Source organism: Neophocaena asiaeorientalis, unplaced genomic scaffold (assembly GCF_003031525.2).
Source record: "Neophocaena asiaeorientalis asiaeorientalis breed wild unplaced genomic scaffold, Neophocaena_asiaeorientalis_V1.1 scaffold264, whole genome shotgun sequence".
In the NCBI taxonomy this organism is placed as follows: domain Eukaryota; kingdom Metazoa; phylum Chordata; class Mammalia; order Artiodactyla; family Phocoenidae; genus Neophocaena; species Neophocaena asiaeorientalis.
This window is the reverse complement of record NW_020185332.1, coordinates 3,660,818-3,672,846: the sequence shown is the minus strand read 5'-3', so window position 1 is coordinate 3,672,846 and position 12,029 is coordinate 3,660,818. Positions and strand designations below refer to the sequence as shown.

The following is a 12,029-nucleotide window of genomic DNA, read 5'->3' as shown; positions in this document are numbered from 1 at the left end:
AGATTCTTAACCACTGGACCACCAGGAAAGTCCCCAAATTGGTGACGTTTTAAGCTGAGGGTACATGCATATTCATTCATGAAGGGGCTTGAGCAGAGAATTCAGCATACACTTGGGGATTGACAGAGTCCAAGCTTTAGTTGATTGAAGTCACCAGGGTCAGAAAAGGTCAACAGCATCATCCCTTAGGTTTCAGTTGATCTGGTGGTTGAGTGCTCCAGGGAGGTTTAAATTCTACAAAACAGCCCAAGAAAGTGCTTCAGGCTAATCTTTACCATTGAAGCAGAACTGGGAGTCTTTACCACTGATATATTACCTTTGCTATTGTTACTTCTCTTGCCTGATAACAGTCATTTGCTCCTGCATTCTTTGGTTCCCTTAAGGTCATTAATTACTGAGACCAGTTCAAGGACAAGCATTGTGTCCAGACTTAGATCACAAAATGGCTGAGGCCAAAAATGGCTTCTCTTATGTCAAGAGGAGCCATACTTGGCTGTCTTTCTCCGGGGACCCCCTACCCTATCTGCTTACAACACTAGACATCAAAAATGAAAATATAATGTGAAAAAAATCCATATTTATTTACAGATAAAATGATTCATGCATTGATAACAAAGAAGGAGCAATATGATTGCTTTATGGTAGCCTAGTGTAATTGATACTATTGCTTCACTGTAACTTAGCATATACCCACATGGTTATACCATTTTTATGGCGTACAGTATTACAGTCATATTCACACTACAGTATTAGAAACATTGTTATTCTTTTTTTTAAACCACGTACCCGTGATGATAGGCAGATATGCAGTTTCTCCAGTTACAAGAGAGAGACAGAGAGACAGAGAGAGAGGGAGGGAGAGAGAGGCATAGTATATGGTCATGTAATTCTTTGAAAGCAAATTTATGAAAGCATAGTATATGGTCATGTAATTCTTTGAAAGCAAATTTATGAAACAGTAAGAAAACTAAAATTAATTTCATATTAAATATCACTCACCTCATGCTTACGTAAGGATAGGCTATCTACTTCAAGTCTTGCACAGGATGTTCTATGTGTATATTTTTGGATATTTATTGAAAAAAAATCTGCGTGTTAAGTGGACCCATGCAGTTCAAGCCCATGTTGTTCAAGGGTCAACTGTACAGAACACATACTATAATTTACCAACATGACTTAATCCTTCTTTGATAACTCAGAAGGCCCTCCAGGATCACACATTTCTTCGGGCTTATTATTATGTGTTTTATCTCTGGGGATGTTTAATATAGGCCAAGTGATGAAAGCAGAATTCTGTAATGACTGGAAGACAGAACTTGATGTCCACTGACTCATTCCAATTCTAAGTCTATGTGCATTGTCTTAAAGTCAAATATAGAAGTGATCCCATTTATTACTACCTAAAAGAAACACCACATCACAGTGCAATTGTTTATGAAAATAGGTTACAAATAAGGAGTGTTAACCAGCTTCTGATTATAAACCTTAACCAGGGCAAGGAATGTATCTTAGAGATTTTTGAAAAGGTAGGCTATCATTAATTAGTACCATTAATATGTTATTACCAGCGGCCTCCCCCGCCCCCGTCGGCCGGGGTGCTCTAGATGCTGCACGGAGACCCCCTGCGCCCCTGCGAACATGGCGCTGGAGCGTGCGGGCCGCGGTCTGCAGCCTGCGCGCCATCTCTGCGCCCAACGCGCCCTGCTCGCCGCTGCCTTGGGTACTGCGGGCGGGCGCCCTCGGGGCACTGCGCCCCGGCCACAATCTGCTGTTGGTGCGTAAATTCACAAACACGAATGGGTAACAACAGAAAACAGTGTTGGAATAGTGCGAATCAGCAATTTTGCACAGGAAGCTTTGGGAGATGTTGTTTACTGTAGTCTGCCTGAAGTTGGGACAAAATTGAACAAATGAGGAATTTGGTACTTTGGAAATTGTGAAAGCTGCTAGTGAACTCTATTCTCTTATCAGGAGAAGTAACTAAAATTAATGAAACTCTAGCAGAAAATCCAGGACTTGTCAACAGATCTTGTTATGAAGATGGTTGGCTGATCAAGATGACACACAGAAAGCAGAAACTAACACACCATTGTAAAGCAATTATACTCCAATAAAGATGTAAAAAAAAAAAAAAAAGATGACACACAGTAACCCTTCAGAACTAGATGAACTAATGAGTGAAGAAGCATATGAGAAATACATAAAATCTATTGAGGAGTGAAAATGGAACCTCTAAATATACTAGTTTGAAACAAACAAAAATATGTTATTACCATTATTTTATTAAAGCTTAATCATCAGATTATAATCTACTAATTAATGCAAACGTATTTATCATTATGTGCCTGATATATGCCAAACCCTGTGTTAGTCATTAGGGATACAATGTAAATATAATTCATGCCCTCCAGAAATTTAAGTAATTCACCTTTAAAACCATTTTATTGTTCGGCCGGGGTGCTCTAGATGCTGCACGGAGACCCCCTGCGCCCCTGCGAACATGGCGCTGGAGCGTGCGGGCCGCGGTCTGCAGCCTGCGCGCCATCTCTGCGCCCAACGCGCCCTGCTCGCCGCTGCCTTGGGTACTGCGGGCGGGCGCCCTCGGGGCACTGCGCCCCGGCCACAATCTGCTGTTGGTGCGTAAATTCACAAACACGAATGGGTAACAACAGAAAACAGTGTTGGAATAGTGCGAATCAGCAATTTTGCACAGGAAGCTTTGGGAGATGTTGTTTACTGTAGTCTGCCTGAAGTTGGGACAAAATTGAACAAATGAGGAATTTGGTACTTTGGAAATTGTGAAAGCTGCTAGTGAACTCTATTCTCTTATCAGGAGAAGTAACTAAAATTAATGAAACTCTAGCAGAAAATCCAGGACTTGTCAACAGATCTTGTTATGAAGATGGTTGGCTGATCAAGATGACACACAGAAAGCAGAAACTAACACACCATTGTAAAGCAATTATACTCCAATAAAGATGTAAAAAAAAAAAAAAAGATGACACACAGTAACCCTTCAGAACTAGATGAACTAATGAGTGAAGAAGCATATGAGAAATACATAAAATCTATTGAGGAGTGAAAATGGAACCTCTAAATATACTAGTTTGAAACAAACAAAAATATGTTATTACCATTATTTTATTAAAGCTTAATCATCAGATTATAATCTACTAATTAATGCAAACGTATTTATCATTATGTGCCTGATATATGCCAAACCCTGTGTTAGTCATTAGGGATACAATGTAAATATAATTCATGCCCTCCAGAAATTTAAGTAATTCACCTTTAAAACCATTTTATTGTGCAGATCATTTTACAGAACTTTAGATGTCACTGTAAGAAATTAGCCTGGGCGTGATGGGACTGTCTAACACATCCTATAACTCACTCAAAATATAGAATAATAGAAAAGAAAGAACGCGAATGTTAGCTTAATTACTCAACATTCGCCTTTTTTTCTGAAAAACACAGCATCCAGAATGTTCCTTTAAGGATCTAGTCTTTTGCACTTTCAGAATTCTGGGTGAATTTGCTTCTGCACATAAAATGATTTTCATTTCAGTTAGTACAACACCTGTCAGTCCCCCAGGACTTGAGGGTAAAGCCCCAGGCGGGAAGGGAACAGCCATCACATTGCCCCCAGCCCTTGGCTGGCCTTTCTGTGGGTGTGATGGTGACAGAGGCAGCATGAGGGAGCCCTGCCCTGGGAGTTGGGAGAAACCAGGAGGCAGAGACAGGTGCTCTCAGTCCAGTGTGTCAGGCACTCTGCTAACGGATGCCGCCTTGCTTCTGGACAGCTTCTTGTAAACATGCTGACTCTCATCGTGACAGGAGGACTTTACAGCTTAGATCTTCATGTCTAAAACGAAGGGTTGAGGTTACATCAGAGTTTCCCAAATTAAATTCCACAAAACAGAGGTCCCATAAGACATTTCTTCAAAAAGCAGCCTGGGGCAGCAGTGTTGGAAAAGCTGCCAACCACACCCAGTGGTGGAGAGTCACAAGGCACAGCAGCATATGAAGGGTTTGGAGAAGCTGTACCTTCAAAACACTTTGATAGCAGCATTTCTCAAACGAGTTTGACCATGAAACCCTCTCTTCTAGTTTCACCTACTAACATCTGCTGATTCACTTAGTATTCTGAGGTACAAACGTTGGAAACATTAGAATAAACAATCTCTTAAACACATTGATTTTATAGCATCTTAAAGCAGAAAATAGTCTTAGAAATCAGAGGGCCATGAGGTTAAGACCTCATAGCTAGTCAATGGCCGAACTAGGTCCCTTTCAGTTGCCAATTTTTCACATTCTATGTGCTAACATTGGCAGTGAATGAAATTTTACTGTGAGGAAGTTTAGAAAAAGCATCAGTAATTGAAATCTACAGATAACCTTAAAGCTCCAGGGTTTCCACTTTTGGTAAAACTCTGTTGTTTGAAGTTACTCCTGATGAAGCAAAACTAATGGTGTGTGTCCATAGTCTGGTGGAGATGCTACTGAGCAGAGAATTATCCACAATTCAAGAAGCAAATGAGAATGGGGGAAAGAGAAACAAATGGCACTGAGTCCAAAGCCAAGGTAATTAGCTCCTGGGTGACTAAGAGTAAATTATCTTTTTTTTGATACTGAGCTCAAGGAGATCCTTGGCTTTTTTTTTTTAAGTACTGAGTCATATATTCCTTTGGTGTCAGAACTAAGAAAAGAGAACCGATGCTTGCTACACTGACCTCAATGTCCTGTGCTCTGGTAGTGTCTCCTTAATGCCAACTCAAAAAAGCCTCACACATCACTTCACAATGGTCTTTGCCTCTACTTAAAAGGACAAAAGATAATTTTAGGCTTCAATTTATTTTCATGCCATTTGCTTGAAAAGAATTCTTGGGCTTCCCTGGTGGCGCAGTGGTTGAGCGTCTGCCTGCCGATGCAGGGGACGCGGGTTCGTGCCCTGGTCCGGGAAGATCCCACATGCCGCGGAGCGGCTGGGCCCGTGAGCCATGGCCCCTAAGCCTGCGCGTCCGGTGCCTGTGCTCCGCAACGGGAGAGGCCACAGCAGTGAGAGGCCCATGTACGGCAAAAAAAAAAAAAAAAAATTCTTTAAGTTGGTGGCTAAGTAAACAACAGTATTCTCCTAGCAGTGAATTGGCTGTCCCACAATCCCAACTGTAGTATAGCCCAACCCCAAAGTAATTAAAGAACCGAGCGATTTGCATTCTTTGTCTATAAAACTACTCTTGAGTAGCAGATGGCAAACACAAATGATTTGCTCTAGAGACATATGGAAACCTCTCTGTTTCGTAAAAGCCTCAATGAATATTAAACGCCGAGTGATGTCACTCACTGCAGAAATAAAATGTTGTGATAATCCCCCAAACAGGCCTAATTAGGCCAGACAGCTACTTGAGTTTCAGAAAGTAATAGGAGGGAAATTACTATGTGATTGGGATTTCATTAACAGTTCTTCTTAATCTGAATATTCATCCTGGCCCCAAAGAATTACCTATTCAGCCTTATTTCTTCAGCATTCTATTAGATTGTACCATAATTTATAATTGTAAATCTTAAAAATGAGTAATCAAAGAGATCTGCTTGATTTCATGTTAACTCTTCAGTTCTGCCTGAACAGCAAGAGCAAAAATTTCAAGAGAGATAGGGTGTTTTATCACAGGTTTGGGAGCATTCACCGTGCTCCCTGATAAACTCCGTTTTATAAGCCCTTGCTGCTGTTAAATTGGTGGTGGGAGTGAAATCTGTGTTTAAGGTTATTCAGGAAATGATTATCCATATTAAGCAGGAATTGAAGGCAGGAATCTGATTGAATATGGCTCAAAATACAAAGGAGAATTTCATTTTTCTCTTCATCCTGTAGATTGGCAATCCAGTAAGTTGTTGGCAACCCAGTAACTTGTTCTCGTCACAGAAAGGACTGAAACTTTGCACTCCTTGGAAAGAGAGAAGTACTGATAACTGAGTTATAGGGTGAACTGAATGCTTTTTAGAATAAGGAACTAGGTGTCTTGGGCTTCTTTCCAGCCCCACACTCTGCCTGGCCTCCAAGGCCTCCTAGGCCTGTTGATGAATCTCCTCAATTCACTAGGGTGTTTAGTTGGCCTTGGAGACCAAAGTCTGTAAGACCAGAACCCCCTGAGGCAGATCTCAGGATATCTGTTAGGAGCTTGGGTTCAAGAGCCAAAGGATTTTATAGACAGAAATGGATTCTCTAGTCCAGCCTCTTTCATTTTACAAATGAGGAAACTGAGGCACAGAAGGGTTGTTGTCCTTCTTTTAGGTCACAAAGCTAGTTAGGGGCAGAGCTAGGAATGGAACCCAGGTCACCTGATGCTTTGTCCAATCTTCCTTCCATTAAAAAATCCCAGGACAGGCTTGTCAGGGCCTGATAGAGAATTTAGAAAGTTCAAGGCTATCAAAGTGTTTAACCTTACCTGGTTGCTGAAGTGGGGTAGAAAAGGGACCAGGTGTCTAAGTGCCTGTGTTAATTCTAGCTTTGGACCACCCATCGCCTCCTCAAGGAAACAGTATTTCTCTCTTGCCTCTTCTTTCCAGTTCAACATCAATCCATCTGTTTAAGAGAAAGACAAGTCAGAATTTTCCTGGATTCGGCCCCATGACCTCTCCAGAAATTTCAACATAACTGAACACGATATGAATATCTATATGCATTTGACACTGAAACAGGTTGTAGTTTTCATTGGTTGCTTCTACAGCGTTGTTGCCTCCTGTCTTCTCTATTTCTAACAGGATCCTGTGATTTAGGGTGAGTTTGACCCCGTATTCAGCTCGAATGACTTAAGCCAGTTGGCTTACGCCATTCTCTTGGACCCTAGGATTGGTTCATGGAAGGGCAGTCAGGGCCCATGGAACTGAATTCTAGGGTATTTATTTGAACTCCTGAGAAAGAGGATTCTTTACATTCTGCTCTCTTTGAATCTAGGTGTCCCAGGAGTTTCAGCAAGACATTTTGCAACCACGTGAGGCCGGTCTGTTGAAATCAGTGTTACTTTGAGGAAGCATTGCTAAGAAACCAAGAGAGAGAAACCAGGTCCTGGGCATGTCATTTGAGCTGCTGGATCACTCAACTGTCGCTAGTTCTAGATCTGATTATTTTAGTATATGATTAAGTAAATATTTTTATTATTTAGCATTTAGTATTCTATTATTTACTGCCACACGTATCTCAATACCTCTTATGATGCTGATTGTGAGTTTCATAACATCTTGACTTTGCCATTGGATCAAAGTCCATTTTAAAGTTGGTTCCAAAAGGCTTTCTTTAATCACTCATTCTAACAAGAAACTCTACCCAAAGCACATAGTACTTACTGTGTATGTGCCTTATTTGACACAAAATCCTACATAGCGATGCCCAGGCTAATGAAAGGAATGAATTTCACTAACATATTTTATCGTCAAAAACTTTATTATTAGAGAAAGAAATAATACAAGTGTATTAGAATAGATTCCTTCCAATCCGCCCTATAGTAGAGTAAATTTCATGTAGCCATTTTTTGGTATTATCATGTCATTTTTATTTAATTTTTACATTCAGTGGAGATATGCAAAATATTTAACAATCAGTTTGGCATAAGCACTTGACCAATCAGATTGGATGTCTGACCAATCCGAATTAAAAGCCAACCAATCAGAACAGACACCTGACCCATCAGAATAGATGAAGTGTGTGTCTGCCAGGTATCTGCCTCCCATTTATCATTGAACTTTTCTCTTGTGGGATCTCCCCTCAATTACCTGGGAAGCAAACTGAGGGCAGGGGCCACATGACAGATACCTTTGCATCCTCCAGGTAGGCCTTGCTGAGCTGGTTTCACAGTGTGAGCTTGTTTGAGTAGACATTATTCAGCCAATGATTGCTCAGGAAACATCAGTGGGTGCAAAGAGTACAGTGTGTCCCTCTCTGATGAAGATAATTGTAGAATTATCCCATTGGATTATCACTAAACAAATAGCATGGTTTGGGATGACAGACAGTTGATAAGAGAAATCGGTATTTTTGAGGAGTTATCATTCAATATGGTCTTGACAAGCTAGAGAAATCATATATAATCACACTGATTTTTTAAACACAACAATAAATAGTATACTTACAAAATGAATAACATAGAAGGTAAAGTACAACCAGAAAGGTATTGGTGAGGCTAAAAATACCTAGGTCTTATAGCAAATAATAAACTGAAGGTGTACCAGATGTTTTATAAATACCTAGACTGGGGACTTCCCTGGTGGTCCAGTGGTTAAGACTCTGTGCTTCCATTGCAGGGGGCACAGGTTCTTTCCCTGGTCAGGGAACTAAGATCCCGCATGCCATGCGGTGTGGAAAAAAAACAACAACAACCTAGACTTCTGGCACGATAGTCAGATGTTCATTCATTCGTTCAACAACTGAGTACCTACTATGTGTAAGGCATCATTCTAGGCATGCTGGCGACACAGAAATCAGCAATGTCCCTTTCCTCAAAAGGCTCAAGTTTTAAGGGAGAAGACAAAGAAGTACGCAAACTTTAGATAACAGAGAACTTATTCGATGACTGAGTCATCAGTCATTGAAAATAATCACCATGAAGGACATCTCTGTAGCCTACCAGGACAGCTGTGCTCAACAGATGGCAGAGGACCAGAACCCAAGGGTGGTTGGACAGAAGCATCAGCACTGATGGGTACAGACTGACAACCAGAGGTTGCTTTGTCCCTAATTTTTCAGGACCATGTAAGCACCTGGATTCTTGTAGGATACAGTTAAGGGGAGGACAAGTCCCAATAATGTTTGGTACCAGTTTTGCCAGCCCTTGAGGAGCAGGGGTCTCAGCCAAGTTTAATTTCACTTAAGCAATTAAGAAAGGTGACATTTCTCACATTCAAGTGTCATGGAACAATTTAAACCAGTTAAGGAATGCTTGAATTAATTTGAAAATTTGCCTAGAGAACACACAGACCCTCAAGAATGTGTTTGTAGATTCTTGGGGGTTAAAGACCCCCAGGATGAATAAACTACTGTAAGAAGTGAATAATGGCTCTTGGAATTGTGCAACATGGCAGTCCTGCTTGCTACCATGAGGAAAGCCAGACTGAGGACAAAGTAACGATATAGAGGAGGGCAGCAACAAGATAATACAGGAAAATGAACTACATTCTGATCAACCAGCCTGAAGCTCACGAAGACCTCACATCAGCGAGACCTCCTTTCATCATCATCACCCCACCTTCCTAGAAAACTCACGGGTAAGAACTGTTTGACCTAGCCTGGCCATATGCCCACCTCTGTGGCTGAAGGAATAAAGTACCATGATTCACAGCCACCAGAGGGGGAGGAGTGGCTGCCCCAAAGCAGGAGGAAAAGAGTACTGGCCTGACAAAAACCACAGAGGGTAAACTCCTTGGACAGCTAGATTCCTGTTAAGTCAAGCTGCCATGTACATGTTAAACTTATCAAAGGCTTCAATAAACATTTACAGAATTAAATTGAAAGTGCTGGCCTGCTTAGTATCGGCAGTGACATAGCATTTTAAGGGTGGGTTTGGGCAACTGGCAAAAAAGTATTGATGCGGTTTTCTCAGAACATAGTAACGTGCCACTGGTAGAAAGAAAAGAAAGTGGCAGCCAGCAACCTGTGATCTGTGGGACCCTTAGGTCTACAAATACACTTATTGTCCCTTCTTTTGAGCAAAGTGCCTTGATTCAATAATAGTTACTACCACCCAAGTCTGATCTCTAAGTAACATGTTGTTATACAAAATATGAAAATTCATAATTCACAAAAGGAAAAAAATTGGATTCTTCTTGAAGTAGTGTCAATATATCAAAATGCTTGAATGGTTCAACAGTGGTATACAGACTGATCAGCTAGAAAGTCCCAAATGTTATACACACTTGCTAATAGAGAAAAGCCAGGGAAGTGAAAACAAGACAAAAATATTTTTAATTCCCATCAGTTAACAAAATTCCCCTAAGGAAACTTAGGGACTTTAAGATTCCTAACCCTAGCTTCTCTCTCTTATGAACTTAAGTTCTTTGCCACATCAGCGTGTTCTTATTCATACAGAGAGAGAATGCCAGTAGTTGCATGCAGGTAGTGGAACTAAAAGTTATTTTAATCAGTACACGTTGTACAGAAGAAAGAGGATTCTAGTGGTCTTTGAAGATTTTTTTCACTTCTTTTCCAAATGAAGAGGAAGGTGCTGTCTATGTTTGTTCAGCCCTGGCTGAGGCCAAGTTCACAGACTTGCCCAAGAACTGTCTGGGACAAGGAGGCTCAGCCTGTGCCAGAGGACAGAATCCCTCCTCATTAGGGGATAGAAACTGTGACTCTGACCTTCTTAGAGATCTGTTCCCATCAAGTGGACTCTAGAAATTAGACATTAGATTAGCAGCAACCCTCTGGGTACTGTATGATTAAGAAGTGTGAGTTAATGACACATTTTATCTTTTTTTTTTTTCACATAGAAGGTGAAAGCAGCTCCTAGGCCCAACTGAATTTTCTCATCTTTCTTGTCTCGCAACAAGACGAAGAATGGAATATCACTGGCGTTGAACATAAAGTCACAAGGCACACAAGATATGTTTTAGAAAAACCTGCTGTCTTGTTCAACTAACTGTCCAAGTTTTCTCCTTAGTCTACTAATGGTTGAGTCCACTGGTTCCCTTAATAACCTTCTCTAACCTTCCAAAAGGTGTTTCCTTAGACCTAAGAACCATAGACTGTGGTTCTCATATGCTTTGGCCTCAGGAACCCTTAATCCTCTTAAAAATTATTGAGGACTCTAAAAAGCTTTTGTTGGTATTTGACATGTTAGAAATTACAAGAGAGAAGAGATGAGAGACAGAGAGCCCTGAATGGATAGAGCTTCTGGTCCCAGACCTCCTTAGCTATTTGCTTGCCCTTCTGCTTTACCTGAGCCATTAAATCCCCCTTTCATGAGAGCGTGATATGGTTGGGTTTCTGCCCCTAGTGACTGAAAGAGGCCTGAATCATACATCCACAAAACAAAGAATAATCTAAGGCAAGAAATAAAGGATTAAATTGAGTATAACAGAGTGCTGCTTTCCCCCCCATTTGTTATCCATAAAAGTGAGAGCCTACAGAGGGTTGAAGAAGGTAACCATCACCACTAACATTTTTCTACATTGCCTTAAGGATTTCAAAGTGCTTTCACATTCAGTATTTCACTTAATTTTTCCTACAACTTTATGAAACAGCTTGTTTTATACCCATTTTACAGATCAGAAAACTGAGGTTCAGAAAGCCTATGTGCTATTAAGCAGCTGAGCCAAGACAAAATCCCAATCTTATCCTCCAGATTCCCACGGTCATAGTTCCTGCCTCGCATGAATGCTTGCAGTTTTATAGGGCACAGGCCTGCAGCACAAGCCTTGAAAATTTCAATTCCCAGACTTTTTGTCCATCTTCCTGCGGGAGGAGATGAGCGGTCTGCATAACAGATCCTCTAAAATACCCACTGTATTTCGCTCTGCTCTGGAGGCGTGAAGAAGAGAACAGGAGTGGGGTTCAAGTGAGAACTGCAATCATTCTTTTCGAGCTCGGTAACTGACGGGCTGCGGGAGGGGGCTCAGACGTGGTGCTGGGCAGCAGCTGGAGGAGAAGCCAGGTAAGGCACTCTGCAGATAATCCACAGCCTGCGCCAGGGCAGCGAGAAGGAAAGAAAGCATCTCAGCTGCGGGTCGCGGTGGAAGAGATGCGGGATCGGCTGGACTCAGATTCCGAGGTCCTGGATTTGAAAGGCACCAGCACACAAAGAAACGACGAAGTTAAGTTCCGGTGGTAGGACACGCAGAGTTGGAAACCGGCCCTCCCTGCCTACCTCGAGTGGAAACGCCTAATCCCCGATCACCCAGCCCAGAGCGGCTCTTCTTTTATCCTTTGGGGCCGCGGGGACAGCCTGCCCCGGGCACGCCCGAAACTCCTCAAAGGAACTACAAGCCCCACCAAACACTGGGGCGCGGGCGGTGATGACGAAGCCTCCGCGGATTGGCCG

General features: G+C 41.8%; 1 long non-coding RNA gene and 2 pseudogenes across 1 annotated transcript; 2 read left to right on the top strand and 1 right to left on the bottom strand.

Annotated features, from left to right (window-relative positions):
* The first annotated feature begins 901 nt into the window (after nt 1-901).
* On the top strand, nt 902-2,221 carry LOC112393129 (glycine cleavage system H protein, mitochondrial-like; annotated as a pseudogene).
* Nucleotides 2,222-2,400: 179 nt separating this feature from the next.
* LOC112393099 (glycine cleavage system H protein, mitochondrial-like) lies at nt 2,401-3,082 on the top strand (annotated as a pseudogene).
* Nucleotides 3,083-3,156: 74 nt separating this feature from the next.
* LOC112393131 (uncharacterized) lies at nt 3,157-11,921 on the bottom strand. The gene is made up of 3 exons (XR_003001834.1): nt 7,811-11,921; nt 6,447-6,583; nt 3,157-3,865 (listed from the first exon to the last, which is right to left on the bottom strand). It is a non-coding gene; the product is annotated as an uncharacterized LOC112393131 (long non-coding RNA).
* Between the last annotated feature and the right edge of the window lie 108 nt (nt 11,922-12,029).